This window comes from Phacochoerus africanus, chromosome 5 (genome assembly GCF_016906955.1).
Source record: "Phacochoerus africanus isolate WHEZ1 chromosome 5, ROS_Pafr_v1, whole genome shotgun sequence".
Classification (NCBI taxonomy): domain Eukaryota; kingdom Metazoa; phylum Chordata; class Mammalia; order Artiodactyla; family Suidae; genus Phacochoerus; species Phacochoerus africanus.
This window is the reverse complement of record NC_062548.1, coordinates 43388062-43405830: the sequence shown is the minus strand read 5'-3', so window position 1 is coordinate 43405830 and position 17769 is coordinate 43388062. Positions and strand designations below refer to the sequence as shown.

Genomic DNA, 17769 nt, shown 5'->3' with positions numbered 1-17769 from the left:
TCTACCCAGTGTTCTGTGATGATCTATGTGGGAAAAGAATCTGAGAGAGAATGGTTATGTGTATATGACTGGGTCACTTTGTTGTGCAGCAAAAATTATCACAAGTTTGAGAATTAACTATACTTCAATAACACTTAAAAAAATAAAACCACTCTTTCCACTGAGAAAAATAAAAAATAAATTGAAAAATACAATTTAAAAATGTCTACTTAAAAGTGAAAAAAAATGTCCCCTTAAAAGTGAGCCACATCCCGTTGTGCCTCAGCAGATTAAAAACCTGACTAGGAGTTCCCGTCGTGGCGCAGTGGTTAACGAATCCGACTAGGAACCATAAGGTTGTGGGTTCGGTCCCTGCCCTCGCTCAGTGGGTTGACGATCCGGCATTGCCCTGAGCTGTGGTGTAGGTTGCAGATGCGTCTCGGATCCCTCGTTGCTGTGGCTCTGGCGTAGGCTGGCGGCTACAGCTCCGATTCAACCCCTAGCCTGGGAACCTCCATATGCCGTGGGAGCGGCCCAAAGAAATAGCAAAAAAAAAAAAAAAAGACAAACAAACAAACAAACAAACCTGACTAGTACCCGTGAGGACATGGGTGCGATCCCTGGCCTTCCTCAGTGGGTTAAGGATCCAGCACTGCTACAAGCCATGGCATAGGTCACAGATGCGGCTTGGATCCTGTGTTGCTACGGCTGCAGATCTACAGGTACAGCTCTGATTCAACCCATAGCCTGAGAACTTCCATATGCCACAGGTGCGACCTTAAAAAGTAAAAAAAAAAAAAAAAAAAAGTGGAAATAAAAGAAAAACGGTGAAGAAAGTCTGATAATCATTGCCATGTATTAACTCTGACTAATGGAAACATGGATGACTCTATTATTCTTTGGTGTGTTTTGTGCAAAGTCAAATCAAACTTTCTTTTGCTACAGTAGTATTGTTAAAAAAAAATTTTAAGAAGCAAGATCACTAAAAAAAAAAAAAAAAATCACATTAAAAGTAATTTTAACTATGCTGGGCCTCCTACATGGGAAGCAACACAACTGCACTAGCTGGAAAAGTCAACTTCTTAAAGGTTTTTGCAAAACTTGCTTTAGCTGATTTACTATCTCAAATTGAGAGCCACGGTCCAATCAGACCACGGGCAAAGCTCACGGTATATATTAATATGAGTGTGTTTCTAGAAGGGTGTAAGCAGCAAATCCCTTTGTCCAACAACAAATATTATTGAGAAATTAGACTCGTTCTCCAAGTTCTCTATTCTGTAAGTTTTGTAGATTGGGGTAAAACCTGATCCACACACAGAAAATTAGGTATTATGTTATGAGCCACACAGGAAGCCCAAAAAATTAGGTATTATGTACCTCCCCACCTTATTTTGAATCCTGCTGTATTACAGACAAAACAGTGTAACAGAAAAACACTGATTTTGGAGACAGACTCGGCTGGATGGTAAGTCAAAGTCTGCCATTTTCTAACATGACATTTTGAATAATTTCCTGGGAGGCAGAAAGGTGGCTCAGAATATTATTTTATTCCACGTGCAAAACAGATATGGCATGTACCTCACACAATTACTAAACATGAGATGAATCACTAAGATCACGCTGCCAAGCATCCAGCACAGAGGCCAGTATAATGGGCACCCCAAAAGTGTCACTCCTTGCCTGCTCTTCTTTTACTAGAACCCAGAAAGAGTAAATCCAGTCACTGTTATCCTTGTTCATAACAGGATTATACCGAAACTTTATGTGACGGTCATTACACAATTCTGAAAAATGCCAGAAGTATTACACAGTAATCAGCATAAAAATCTAAATGTTTTAACTTGGTGACAGATGGACAGCAAATTACTGTCTGTAGTAAACATAGCTCTTTGCAAAATATTACTGGAATATTTTGGAGAACTCGATCCTTGAAGTCATGCTCTGGACCTATTTACATAAAGAATGTTAGGTTTAGTATTTCCCAACTTTCTACACTGAACAAGGAAAAAAATAACATAATTTTTGAAGTGTGATGCATCCAATCACCAAAGGGCACCCACAACATACCCTAGCTTATGCTCAGAGCAGCAAGAGGAGGGATCTCCCGGAGTCTGGAGGAGGGCCCAGCCCTAACACCTGTAACACCTGTCCTCCTAGAGTCGGTCAGAAAAGCAGACTCACACCCCCACCCCCAGGACCTCCCAAATCCGAATTTGCAGCTTCACAAAATCCCCAGGTGATCTGCAAATCATTAAAAGTTTAGAAAGTCCTGCTCAAACCTATGCTCAAGTCTGAGAGGCGGTAAAGAATGGTTCCTAAAACGTCTCCGCTGAGGGAAGAGCACCAAGAGGAATCCAAAGAGCGGGGTCAAAGGTCTCCGGAACAAACCCCAACCCCTCTAACAGAAGACAGCAGAACTCCCATTCAACAACGTATCCACGATGCCACTGCCTACTCAAAAATTACTAAACATGCAAAGAGGCAGGAAAATGTCACCCCCAATTGGGAATTACATATTTAAACAAATGAACAAAAGACTACAAATGAAACAAACATGGAGAGGACAGAGATGTTGGAACTAGCCTTCAAAAGAAGGGCAGGAAAGGAACAAAGAGCAAAAAAGGGCAAAATGCAGATGGGACAAATAGAAATCAAATTGCAAAATAGGAACTCAGGGCTAACTGTGTTCACATTTCATGTAAATAAACTAAACCCTCCACTTATCCGAATAAATTAAAAACAAGTTCCAACGACATGTTCTTTACAAGAGATGCATGTTAAATATAAAGACACAGATAAAAGGATAAAAAAAGATATCCTTTGCAAATATTAGGGAGAGTGATTATATTAATGAGACAAAGAATACTAATAAAAATAGAGACGGACATTCAGAATGATAAAAAGCTCAATTCATCAGAAAGACATGATAATCCAAAATATATATTCACTTAATAAAAGGGCTTCAATATACGAGTTCCCGTTGTGGCGCAGTGGTTAACGAATCCGACTAGGAACCATGAGGCGGTGGATTCGATCCCTGGCCTTGCTCAGTGGGTTAAGGATCCAGTGTTGCCATGAACTGTGGTGAAGGTTGCAGACGCAGCTTGGATCCTGCATTGCTGTGGCTGTGGTGTAGGCTGGTGGCTACAGCTCCGATTTGACCCCTAGCCTGGGAACCTCCATATTCCGTGGAAGCGGCCCTAGAAAAGGCAAAAAGACAAAAAAAATTTTTTAAAAATTAAAAAAAAATTAAAAAATTAAATAAATAAAAGGGCTTCAATAATCAGATTTCATTCTGACTAAAGGAAAAATAAACAAGTCTATAATTACAGCTGAATATTTTAATACTCTCAGTAACTGATTACTATTTTTTTAAAAATTAGTAAGGATATAGCTGATCTGAATACAACCAACTTACTCTAACTGACCTATGCCTTACAATTGTAGGAGGATATGCAGAATAATCAAGACAGACCTCATTATGGGGCCATAAAACAAGTCTCGGTAAATGTCACACAGAGCATGTTCTCTGACCACACTGGAGTTAGAAATCAATAACAAAGTACCTGCAAAAATCCCAAATATTTGAAAATTATCTACACGCTTCAACATAAGAACATGAATCAAAGAAGAAATCACAAATATAAATTTTTTTTTCTTGCCATTTCTTGGGCTGCACCCATGGCATATGGAGGTTCCCAGGCTAGGGGTCGAATCGGAGCTACAGCTGCTGGCCTACACCACAGCCACAGCAATGCTGGGTCCGAGCCGCATCTGTTACCTACACCACAGCTCATGGCAGTACTGGATCCTTAACCCACTGGGTGAGCCCGGGGATTGAACCCGGGTCCTCATGGATACTAGTCAGATTCATTAACCACTGAGCCACAACGGAACGCCTAAAAATGTTTTGATTAAATGATAATAAAAACAAAGCCTATCAAAATTTATGAAATGCAGTGTGGGAGCAAGATTTAGGGTGAAATTTATTGTTCAAATGTTAAATTGGAAAAGTATAAAAATCAATGATCTAAGCATCTACCACAAAAAAAAAGTTAGAAAGAGCAAAGAAAACCCAAAGCAGAAGAAAGAAAATAACAGAGAGAGAAGCAATGACAGAGAAAGAGAGAAGGTTGAAAAGCCAAAAGTTGGCTGTCGGAAAACATCAATAAAATCCCTACCTAGATCGATCAGAGAAAAACAAGAGAAACTTAAAAATTATAAGCATCAGATTGAAAGAGGGGCCCCTGGACATCATTACAGATTCTGTGGGCATTAAAGGGAAACTAGAGGAATGTTATGAAAATCTTTATGCCAAATAAATTCAAGACTTTAGAGAAAATGCATCAATTCCTTAAAAAGTACAAATTACCAAACTTAACACAAAAAATGAAAAATCTGAATAGCTTAATTTGAATTATTAAACTAACTGAAACATAATTTAAAATCTTCCCACAAGGGAAACTCCAGATCCTGCTGGCCTCACTGGTGAATATTATCGAACATTTAAAGAATACTAAACTCTCCCAGAAAAGAAGGAAGAGGGAACAAACCACTCTCGTTTTGATGCCAAAACCAAATCAGGACATTGCAAGAAAATTACAGACCCATATCCCTCATGAAGAGAAGCATAACTCCTAAACCATATTTTAATAGATCAGATCCAGTAACACATAAAAATAATGCATCGTGAGCGAGGCAGGTTACCCCAGGAACAAAAGGTTGGTTCAACATTCAGAAAGATGTACTTTACCACATTAAATAGAATAAAGAAAATCTCTCTGATCATCTCAAGAGATGCAAAAAAAGTATTTGATGAAATCCTGCAACATTTATGATCAAAAGACTCAGCAAACTATGCCCAGTGATGAGCGTTCTTCCACCCAAAGGCGGCTATCTTTAAAAGTCTACCACTAACACCAGACCCAATAAATGACTATTTTCCTCCAATGATCAAGAGTAAGACAGGGGACATATGCTTTCACCACTTTTAAAAAATACTGTATTGAAGGTGTCAAGCAGAGTAGTAAAATAAAAACAAAAGGCCTTAGGAAAAGAAGAAGTAAAACTGTCTTTATTCAAAGACAACATGACCCAGAAAATTCTAAGGCCCCTATCAAACAGCTAGTTACAGCTAACCTTGCTCAAGTGAGTTTAGCAAGATTACAGGATATAATGTTAACAAAGAAAAATCGATTATGTTTCTCCGTATTAGCAACAGACAAGTAAAACACTGACACAAAATCTAGAAATTGAACAGAAATGAAAATAAGAAATTAAGCATCATGATGTTAACTTATTATAAAGCTAAAGAAATAAGCAGATTAATAGAACAGACTAGAACAGGGGTGGCAGACTTTTTCTGTAAAGGTCCAGTTAGTAATATTCTAGTCTTAGCAGGTGACCTATAGTTTCCATCCCTTATTCTTTTATTTATTTGTCTATTTTTCAACCAACCCTTTAAAAATATTAAAACCATCCTTAGGTTGTGCGTCAGATACGGCCCATGAGCTACAGTCTGACAGCTCCTGGACGACAGTCCAGGAGTGGATTCCTCCTAATCCGGTCAATTCCATTCCTAGTTATTGATCCAAGAGAAATGAAAACTTCTATGTCCACACAAACACTTACACAAAAATGTTCACAGAAACTTTACTCTTAATAGCTCCAAACTGGAAACTACCACAATGTAAAAGTTCAATGAAGTACTAATTAGGATTAAAAAGAACCACGGAATTCAGGCGACAACACGGATGAATCTCAAAAACAGATGGGCAAGAGAGCCTCACCAAAACCAAACAAAAAACCCCATATCACACAGTTCCATTTATATGAAGTTTAAAACAGGTAAAACACGGAGAGAGCAGCCAGCAGTAACTCCAGGGATGGAGGTGGAGAGAAGCGGAAAAGGGAGGGATTCCAAGGAACTCACTCTGTGTACATTACACCTTTAAAATAGTAAAAGGACAACGTATTTTAAAAATTAGTACATGTAGCTCTCTAATTTCAGATCCTAACTGTTGACCTTCGGTTTGAAAGTACCAGGGTTGAAATATACTTTCTCACAAGTATACTCTCCAAAGCAGTCACCCTGGAGACCTATCAAAGCAAAGGACTCAATGTGGCAAACATCCAAAGCATTCATTCAGTTTGTGCTACAGAAAACAATCAGTTAAAAGTTAACTAAAAAGGGAAATATAATTCCAACTTTGACTTTAAAAAGAGATATATAATTAGAGATAAAAGACTGGTAGGGAAAACACCAATTATGAACTAGGTGATAGGATTATGGGCAATGGTTTCTTCCCCAGACTTTCAAATTTTGTACAATCTTTTTTTTTTTTTTTGGCCTTTTTGTCTTTTTGCCTTTTCTAGGGCTGCTCCCACAGCATATGGAGGTTCCCAGGCTAAGGGTCTAATCAGAGCTGTAGCCGCCAGTCTCCACCAGAGGCACAGCAACACAGGATCTGAGCCTCCTCTGTGACCTACACCACAGCTCACAGCAACACCAGATCCTTAACCCACGGAGCGAGGCCAGGTATCGAACCCACAACCTCATGGTTCCTAGTTGGATTCATTAACACTGAGCCACGATGGGAACTCCTGCACAACTTTTTGTTGTTGTTGTTGTTGTTTTGCCATTTCTTGGGCCGCTCCTGCGGCATATGGAGGTTCCCAGGCTGGGGGTCGAATCGGAGCTGTAGCTGCCAGCCTACGCCAGAGACACAGCAACGAATGATCCGAGCCGCGTCTGCAACCTACACCACAGCTCACGGCAATGCCAGATCCTTAACACACTTGAGCAAGGCCGGGGAGCAAACCCGCAACCTCATGGTTCCTAGTCGGATTCGTTAACCACTGCGCCACAACAGGAACTCCACAACTATTTTTTTTAATTAGAAAATAATTATCTAGAAACAGCAGAAAAGCAGTCTCATCACTTCAAACATGTTGTGATTATCTCAGATCCTTTATGTAAGAAAAGCATCTAGCCAGCTAACTGATCAATCTTCTCTAAAAGTTTTTCAGTAAACCTAGACCCTGCTAAGAGCTACACACACAACATCTCATTTAATCCACACAACAGTTCTATGGGATAGATAATATCACCATCCCCTTTTAATCTATGCAATTCTCAAAGGCAGAGATGATTATAACCCTCACTTAAAAGACAAACAACTAAGGATCCAGAATGATTATATGACTTTCCCACAGTTAATAAGTAGTGGAGCCTGGACTTGAACTGAGGCAGCTTACTCCAGATCCCAGTTCTCCTCTCAAGCACTTGCTGTACTGCGTCTGGGGAAGGCCGTCTGGGCTGCCGCTGCAGCTGCTAACAATGACGACAGGAGGAGGAAGTAGCAGCAGCAGGTCAGGTCCCATCTGTGGGTAAGCCATGAAATATACATACACGATCTCGTTTAACTAAAAAGTTTTAAAAAGAAATAAATTCACGGATAATCATCATGGGAAGTTGGGCACATTCTGAATCACATACTCTCCATTAAGGTCACAAAAAAGATTACGGAGCTACTATAAGATTGCTTAATATTTCTACCCAAAACCTGTGCCTAGAGGAGCTACATAATGATCCCAGAGCGCACTGTATTCATTCAAAGCTCTCAGTCTTTCCAGTCGATAAACTGACCGTTTATACCCACTGCGATCTTTAAAAAAAAAAAAAAGCCAAATTAGAATTTCATTAATAAAAAATTTCCTTATTTTCTTTGCATTATTTCAAGGATCAATGAGATGGCATAACATGAGAAAAAGCATCAGAGAGATGTAACAGTATTATTTCTCTTGCTATTAAACGTTAGAAATTTTGATTACCATTCCAAAACGGAGGTGAACCACTCACTTCCAAGAGGCAATTGGGCCCCACTGATTTCTTACGGACTCCACACTGCTAATCCATTCCTCCAGCATGCCAGTCCTCAGAGTGTACTCCCTGACCAGCACAACTTCGGTCATCAGGGAGCTGGCAAGAAATGGCACTTCTCAGGCCCCACCCCAAACCTACAGACTCAGGAAGGCTGGGATGGGCCCAGCCCTCTGGATTACCAAGCCAGCAGTGACTGCGCTGGACACTCAAGTCTGAGAACAACTGCTTTATCCCATCCAACCAAAGTGCTGGCTGACTGGGTCCAGGGGGTCTGGATCTAAATCAAACCTTCCCCCCTCAGGGAGAGCTCCAGGGAAAGCCAGCTCCCTGTTTTCCAACCACATTTTTATTCTCTTTTCTTTTGTTGCCGCATCCACGGCATATGGAAGTTCCCGCGGTCAGGGATTGAATCTGAGCCACAGCTGAGACCTACACCACAGCTGTGCCACAGCGAGAACTCCTCCAGCTACATTCTTAAAAAAAAAAAAAAAAAAAAAGAATGTTCCCAAAAAACTCCATCAAAAATAAGACCTAACTGAAACCCCAAGAAGAAGGCTTATGAAACAATTTGGGTCCCTTTTTTCAATATAAGATAGGACCCTTGTTTCTTATAAGATAGGACACTATTTCTAAGGCTGTGAAAGCACTTATCAACCTTGGGATTAGAAAGATTCTGTACCCCTTGGCCACAATACCCTTCCTCTTTCTACCAGCGTCTGGCTTCCCTGTGCAGAACAACTCGCAAGGTCTCTAGCCAGGAGAAGAACTCGAGTATGGCTTCCAATTCCCACTAAAAATTTTCTTTAAATATCTTTTTTTGCTTTCCTTCAAAAAGACAAGTGTTTGGGTTATTTTCTGTAGAAAATAGATGATGCTACCATCATTTTCTAGATGATGCTACCAGAAAGATAACATATCAGGTGTCTCACTATTGAAGTGGAGGCAGAAAGAATGGGGGGAACAGAGGGAAGCTGAGTAACTTTCCAGGAACACACAGCAGAGCCAGGGCTGCCCCATGGAGTCCGGCTAAGGGTCTGTGCAGGCTGTTCTTGGATCAGTTTTACAATCTATATTTTAATAGAAGTTCTTTTTATCCAGATTTTACAATCAATTTAGAGTTTTGCAAAAAAATAATCTCAGACTTATCTGATGTTTGTGATTATTTCCACTTTCTCACTTCTTTTTTTTGTTGTTGTTTTTGTTGTTGTTGTTGCTATTTCTTGGGCCGCTCCCACGGCATATGGAGGTTCCCAGGCTAGGGGTCTAATCGGAGCTGCAGCCACCGGCCTACGCCAGAGCCACAGCAACGCAGGATCCGAGCCGAGTCTGCAACCTACACCACAGCTCACGGCAACGCCGGATCGTTAACCCACTGAGCAAGGGCAGGGACCGAACCCGCAACCTCATGGTTCCTAGTCGGATTCGTTAACCACTGCGCCACGACGGGAACTCCCACTTTCTCACTTCTAATTTTGTATGACTCTTAAACATTTAAAATAGAACACTTAAGAGTTCCTGCTGTGGCACGGTGGGTTAAGAATCGGACTACAGCAGCTCAGAGGTGTGGGTTCGATCCCCAGCCCAGCACAGTGGGTTAAAGAGCTGGTGTTGCCACAGATGCCCTGGAAATTCCATATGCTGCAGGTGTGGCCATTAAAAAAAAAAAAAAGTGTAAATAAAATAGAAAACACAAGCCATTTCAGAATGGCAATAATGTTAACAAGGTATGATATGATTTTTTAATTAAATAATTTCTCCTTTCTATTCTGCATGCCTACATTTCTTAATCTGTAACATGGGAACAGTTTTCACTTAACATTTGTTAATGAAGAGTAAAAAAAAATATTTTGAGTTTTTCCTCAGAATAAAAATAAATGTATAGACTTTTCTAAAATAAAAATATACTGACTCAAGAAACCAGTGGCCTAAAAGGGTCAATGTCTATAGAAAATGGCAGGAATATTGTCAAAGATCTTAAGCTACCCTCTAGGAAAAAAGTTTCAGGCTCATCCGGCTGTACAGATGAAGGTTCTCAATTCTCCAAAGGTCCCTCAGGTCATTCAAATTTGAAACTGTTCCAGAGAATAGATGTGAACAGCTTCCGAACACTTTCTGAGCAAGTTAACACAACCCAGATAGCAAAACCTCCCAAAACACTAATAAGAACTATGGTCAATCCCACTGTTGATGAGCGAGAAGCAAAAATTCTAAATGAAAGTTAGCCAATAAAATTCAGCAAAACATTAACTTTCAACTTCACAATTACAGAGCTGGTTCAACTGGGGAGTAGAAAACCCACTGAGATAATTTTTCATGTAAATACAACAAAGGAGAAAAATCACAAGGTAAGCCCCACAGATGCAAAAGTGGACTTGATAAAATCCAACATCTAATAAATGAGGAAGAGATTACACCCCAATTTAAAAAGACTGAAAACCAAAGCTTACATTATACTTAATAATAAAACACGACATACATCTCTAGTTAAGTCAGATACAAGACAGGGATGCCCAAGAGCATAAAGAGTGGCAGGAATAATGGCAAAGAGAAGACAAAAGTATCAATAATGCAAAAAAGATGACTGGATACCAGGAAAACCCAAGAGAACCACCTGAAAAAGCATTAGAATAAATAAGAGGATTCCATAAAGTGGCCAGATTACCAAGGTGACACATACATCAACATCTCTCTTACATTAAAACAACATGAGTTCCCGTCGTGGCTCAGTGGTTAACGAATCCGACTAGGAACCATAAGGTTGCAGGTTCGACCCCTGGCCTTGCTCAGTGGGTTAAGGATCTGGCGTTGCCATGAGCTGTGGTGTAGGCTGCAGACGCGGCTCAGATGCCATGTTGCTGTGGCTCTGGCGTAGGCAGGCGGCTACAGCTCCGACTCGACCCCCAGCCTGGGAACCTCCAAGTGCCTCGGGAGCGGCTCTAAAAAAGGCCAAAAAAAAAAAAAAAAGAATAAACTTATTTCCATAAAAACTGAAAACATCCATTTGGTAAAAACTTGGAACTTATGTGGCCATTCTCCTGGTAAAAGATGCTTTCGCAAATAAAAGGAAAAATGTTTTCATTCATTAAAAGACTTTAGCTTTTAATATACAAAGAATATCAAGAACACAAACCAATAAGAAAAAAATGGGAAACAACGCAAGAGAAAAACCGACAGAGAATATGAGCAACGGCAAAGACAAACGCACATGAATTTATGAGAAGACATTCTGCCTATGTGCCTCAGAGAACAGCAAATTAGCACAAGACTGGTTTCAGTATTAGTGAGAAATGTGGGGCACAGGGACTCACGTGCTGCTGGTAAGGGTGTAACATGCACAATGTTTGTTTTTGGAGAGGATCTGACAATATCTATGCTTATTAAAAATGTCAATATCCTTTAATCCAGAAATTTCACCCGCAAGAATTTTTTTTCTTTTTTGGCCACACCCAAGGCATACACAAGTTCCTGGGCCAGGGATCGAATCTGAGCTGGAGCTGCAACCTCACCCCAGCTGCAGCAATGCTGGGTCCTTAACCCAGTGTGTGGGGTGGGACTCAAACTGGCACCTCCAGAGAGACAAGCCACATCATCAACCCACTGCACCACCACGAGAACGCCTCACCCACAGAAATTTATCCAGCAGATACGTTCGGCTATCCAAAGATGTGTGTACAAGTGAAAAACTGTGAGATCAGCAAAACGCTGGAAACGATCTCCGTGTACAGCTTTTGGGGCACTCGTCCTAGGGATGAAGATATAGCCCAATCAGGGACTACTACTGTACCATACCTAGAAAGAAGGACTGAGAGCTCCGTCTAATACAGGACAACATCCAGCTTACATCGTTCAGGGCAGAGAGGAGGTGTTTACACATGTATACACGAGGGGGCGGGGGGGGGGGGGGGGGGGGGGGGGAGAGGCTATACTACACTACTCCTCATGTTTATGGGAGACACATAAACACACACCGATGCCTCGCTGTGCCTCTCTGCAGGGTAGATAAGAAACAGTGGTTGCTTTTAGTAAGAGAATTAGGGAGAACTGAAGGACAAAAATTAAGGGAGATTAACTTTTCAGTTCTTATCCTTAGTGGTATTTTTTTTTTTGCTATTTCTTGGGCCGCTCCCGTGGCATATGGAGGTTCCCAGGCTAGGGGTCTAATCGGAGCTGTAGCCACTGGCCTACGCCAGAGCCACAGCAACGCAGGATCCGAGCCGAGTCTGCAACCTACACCACAGCTCACGGCAACGCCGGATCGTTAACCCACTGAGCAAGGGCAGGGACGGAACCTGCAACCTCATGGTTCCTAGTCGAATTGTTAACCACTGCGCCATGACGGGAACTCCTTTTTTTTTTTTTTTAATGTGGCTGCTTGTGGTTAAACTATGCACAACTACTTTCTAAAAACAAACTTTTTTTTTTTTTTTTTTTTTTAGGGCCGCACACAGCATATGGAGGTTCCCAGGCTAGGGGGTGAATCGGAGCTGTAGCTGCCAGCCTACGCCACAGCCACAGCAATGTGGGATCCGAGCTGCGCCTGCGACCTACATCACAGCTCACGGCAACACCGGATCCTTAACCCACTGGGCGAGGTCAGGGATTGAACCAGCGTCCTCATGGATGCTAGTCAGATTCATTTCTCCTGCGCCACGATGGGAACTCCTTAAGAACAGAACCTTTAACCTAGTGACCTTGCTGTTCAGAATCTATCCCACGATGCACGTAGACAGGCCCACACAAGGACATATGCCCTGCAGCGCTGCTGGTCCTAATGAAAAGCCAGGGTGAGAAACAACCCAAATGTTCATCACCGGAGGAGCACTTTACAAACTGTGGTGCCCATCAAATGCAAGACCTTGCTCTCAGCAAGAAAAAAAGAAAAATCGGTGTGCACTGACAGGCAAAGGTATCTAGGGCGTACCGTGACATAAAACAATAAGGTGCTTTATGTCCCATCGTATGTTAAAAAGGATGTGTGTTCAGAAAAAGATCACACACCACGACCAAGCTGGATTCATCCCAGCGACACGAGGACGGTTCAACATACACAAATCAATCAGTGTGATACACACACCAACAAAAGACAAAACCACATGGCCATCTCAAGAGATGCAGAAAAAGCATTAGATAAAATGCAGCATTCATGATAAAAACTCTTACCAAAGTGGGTACAGAGGGAACGTATCTCAATGTAATAAAAGCTATATACGACAAACCCACAGCCAATATAATACTTCATGGTGTAAAAAAGAAAGCCTTCCTATTAAACTCTGAAACAAGACAAGGATGCCCACTCTCACCAAATCTATTCAACATAGTATTGGAAGGCCTAGTCAAGACAAGGAAAAGAAATAAAAGGTATCCAAACCACAAGACAAGAGGGAAACTTGTCATTATGTGCAGAAGACATACTATATATAAACAATTCTAAAGACTCCACACAAAAACTACCAGAACTGATTAACAAATTCAGCAAGGTGGCAAGATACAAGATTAATGTACAGAAATTGGCTGCATTTCTTTATAGTGACAATGAAATATCAGAAAGGGAATGTAAAAAAAAAAAAAAAAAACCTTTAAAAACCACATCAAAAACAATAACAAAACAAACTAACAAAACAAACCGTGAGGAATAAACCTGACTAAAGAGGAACTAGAAAACATTATTAAAGGAAACCGAAGAGGATCCAAAGAACTGCAAAGATATCCCAGGCTCTCGGATGGAAATATTTTTTTGTTAAAATGGCCATACTACCCAAAGCAATGTATAGATTTAATGCAATCTCTAGCAAATTACCCATGACATTTTTCACAGAACTTGAAAAAAAAATCCTAAAATTTATATGGAACCATAAAAGACCCAGAATTGACAAAGTAATCCTGAGGGAAAAGAACAAAGCAGGTGCATAACCCTTCCAGACTTGAGACAATACAACAAAGATATGGAAATTAAAATGGCATGGTACTGGCATAAAAATAGACATACAGGCCAGTGGAAGAGTGTAAGAGTGCCCAGAAATAAGCCCATACACCTACAATCAATTAAACTTCAACAAAGGAGGCAAGAATATATAACGGAGAAACGGCAGTCTCTTCAGCAAGTGGTGCTGGGAAAACTGGACAGCTGCATCTAAACCAAAGAAGTTAAAACACACCCTCACACCATGCACAAAAATAAACTCAAAATGGCTTAAAGAATTAAATATAAGACAAGTCACCATAAAACTCTCAGAAGAGAACCCAGGAAAAACATTCTCTGACATAAATCACACCCATGTGCTCCTAGGTCAGTCTCCCAGGGCAATAGAAATAAAAACAAAAGTAAACAAATGGTAGCTGATCAAACTTACAAGCTTCTGTACAGCAAAAGAAACCACAGACAAAATGAAAAGACAAAACATAGATGGTGAGAAAATATATGCAAATGATGTGACGCACAAGGCCTTAGTTTCCAAAACGTACCAACAGCTCATACAATTCAGTCACAAAAAACCCAAAAACCTCATCGAAACATGGGCAGAAGACCATAAATAGACATTTCTCTGAAGAAGACACAGGGATGTGCACTGCACGTGTGAAAAGATGCTCAACATCACTAATTACTAGAGAAACGCAACTGACAACTACCACGCGGTACCACCTCATACAGTCAGAATGGCCGCCATTAAAAAGTCTACAAACCGCAAATGCTGGAGAGGGTGTGGAGAAAAGGGAACCCTCCTGCACTGTTGGCGGGAATGTAGATTGGTACAGTCACTATGGAAAACAGTATGGAGGCTCCTCAAAAAGCTAAAAATAGAATTACCGTATGATCCAGCAACCCCTCTCTTGGGCATCTATCCAGACAACACCCTCATTCAAAAAGATACATGCACCCCTATGTTCACAGCAGCGCCATTCTCAATAGTCAGGACACAGAAACAATCTGGAGGTCCATCCACAGGCGAATGGATTAGAAGCTGTACACACACACAATGGAATACGCTACTCAGCCATTTGCACTGAAAACACGAATGGACCTAGAGATGATCATGCTAAGGGAAGTAAATCAGAAAGACAAAGACAAGTATCAGATGGTACCACTTGTATGTGGAACCTAAAATATGACACAAATGAACACATCTGTGAAACAGACTCAAAGACCTAAAGAATAGACTCATGGCTGCCAAGGAGACGAGGCTGAGCAAGGGAAGGACCGGGAGTTTCAGATCAGCAGATGCCAACTATTACGTCCAGGATGGATAAGCTACAAGGTCTTACTGTATTCGATCTCCTGTGATACACCATAACGGAATATGAAAAACAATATATTTGTATATATCTGAATCACCTCACTGTAAAACAAAAATTAACATAAGTCAACTACATGCCAATAAAAAATTTTGTAATTGTATACATGTGTATAACTGACTCACTCTGCTGTACTGTAGAAATTAACACAACAGTGTAAATCAACCATACTCCAACAAAATGAAACAGTTTTAAAAAGGATGTGTGTCATGGAGTTCCCGTCATGGCGTGGCTCAGTGGTTAACGAATCCGATTAGGAACCATGAGGTTGTGGGTTCGATCCCTGGTCTCGCTCCGTGGATTAAGATCCGGCATTGCCGTGAGCTGTGGTGTCGGTCGCAGATGTGGCTCAGATCTGGTGTTGCTGTGGCTATAACACGCTGGCAGCTGCAGCTCCGATTGGACCCCTAGCCTGGGAACCTCCATAAGCCTAGAAAAGGCAAAAAGACAAAATAAACACACACACACATACACACACACAAAACCAGGATGTGTGTCAGTATATCTGCATAGAAGTGGTTATCTGTAAGAAGTGAGGAGTTGTTTTTTTTTTAACTATTTGAATAATTTTATAGGAAACTTCGTTTCCTTTGTAATGATAATTTTCCCCCCTTTTATAGCTGCGCCTGTGGCATATGAAGGTTCTCCAGCTAAGGGTCGAATCAGAGCTGCAGCTGTGGCATATACCACAGCCACAGAAACAGCTTATGGCAATGCCAGATCCTCAACCCACTGAGCACGGCCAGGGATCGAACCTGCATCCTACAGAGACAATGCTGGGTCCTTAACCTGCTGAGCCACAATGGGAACTCCATAATGATAAGTTTTAAAAGAAAATTACTTTTTAAAAAAAGTTTCTTTTGCCCATTTTAAAATCTTAATTGGCTTAAAATGAACTTGTCTCTTGGTCCTACTATTTGTCCACCACTATTTGTTCCTTTGTCCCAATCCAAGGCCATACAACCTTTCAAAAATGCCAGTCCACACGGCAGCCTCTTTGGGATACTTAGAGGGAAGAGGGATGGCTGCCCCCACACCACCAATGCGGCTTCATCTTCACACAGTGAATACTCACCAAGTGGTGTTCGAAAAAAAACATCTGTACAAAGGACAGAAAAGGCTTGGCAGACAGAGGAACATGGAGTGAAAGAGACATTACCAGCAAAGCTCAGACTGCAAGAAACCCCCAGAACAACAAAAAACCCAAAAAACAAACAAACAAAAAAACAAGCGAAACCACCATGTTCTTCAACAAATAAACTGTAAGGATCCTAGAGATAAACGGCTTCCTGAGAGCCCTATCAACTGAACACAACATGGATTATAAAGCTTTTGAAAGACACATCTGTAAGGACGAATCACGACTACCTGACCGCTAGGACCCTGGGGACATGAGGAAAGCGTTCACTGACGTGTGAGACGGGCACTGGGCTCAGGCTCGCCAAGTCCAACCTGCAGGGGTACATAAACTATCAACGGCTCCCCAAGTGCAGATGAGGGACTCAGACCCTTTCAGGGACCAAAATGTCAAAACTATTTTCATAAACCATGAAGACGTTATTTGCTCTTTTTGTTCTCATTCTCTCACTGGAACAGAGAGGAGTTCTCCAGAGGCTGTAACACGTGGCATCACTGTCCTCAATGCTAACGGAACGTCTGCTTGTGTTTTAAACTCTGTTCTAGTATTTCATGTGGCGAATACTGACAGACATAATCCACATTTTAAAGAAATCTCCCTGGGGCCGTCAATAACTTTTTTAAATTAATCAAGGGTTCTATGTCTACCTCTGCATATGACAAATTCCCCAAAATAGTTTTCTGTAACAGTGTGGGGCAGGGTGATAAGTGAATCAGGAAGGAAAAGATATCCACCTATTCGAGAAGCCCTAAACCCACAGAAATCTCCGCTCGGTCCAATTCTAAAAGGTTCATGCACGCACAGACGCCTCTTCAAATCCAGGGACAACTAAAACTGAAGTTCACATTTCCCCTTAATAATACTTCAAAGGAGACAAATGCAACTTTAATGTCGGGAATTACTTCACACTTATTTCTTAAACCTTCTAGGAGTTTCATGGTGGCCTAGTAGGTTAAGATCCAGCGTTGTCACTGTTGCAGCTCCAGTTCCATTCCTGTCCTGGGAACTTCCGCACACCTCAAGTGCAGCCAAAAAAAACAAAACAAAACAAAACCCTCTGCGACCTGAGCCAGTCACAGGGTCTGTAACTACGACCCAGCGCTCGCATCAGCCTTGTGGGAAAACTGTCCTCTACTTTTACTTCTGCCTTCCCCTAGTTTGGGACTGATCAAATCCAAACAACAGCCCACACTGTCTTAGTGATCTAGAATTTGCTGCACCAAATGCTGCCTGAAACACGGGTACTGGTGGCTGCACCGGAGAAGCCTCTGTCTCAGCACATCTCGGTGCCTGGCGCTTCGGTGGGATCAGTCCCACGCTTTCGTCTCTTATCAGCTCTCACTCTGCCAGGGGTCTCCCATCTACCTGACCACCCGACTGCCCGGTTCCCCACATTCAGTGCCTACCCTACATACCAGCTGGAAGCTCTTTCCCTGGAGCAGAGCTCTCAACCCTGCACAGGCCTCACACCACCTGC

General features: G+C 41.6%; 1 protein-coding gene across 5 annotated transcripts in view; it reads right to left on the bottom strand.

The window, feature by feature from the left end:
* The window catches only part of CREBBP (CREB binding protein), a 140328-nt gene that overhangs the window by 95824 nt on the left and 26735 nt on the right, over positions 1–17769 (bottom strand). The window lies entirely within an intron of this gene.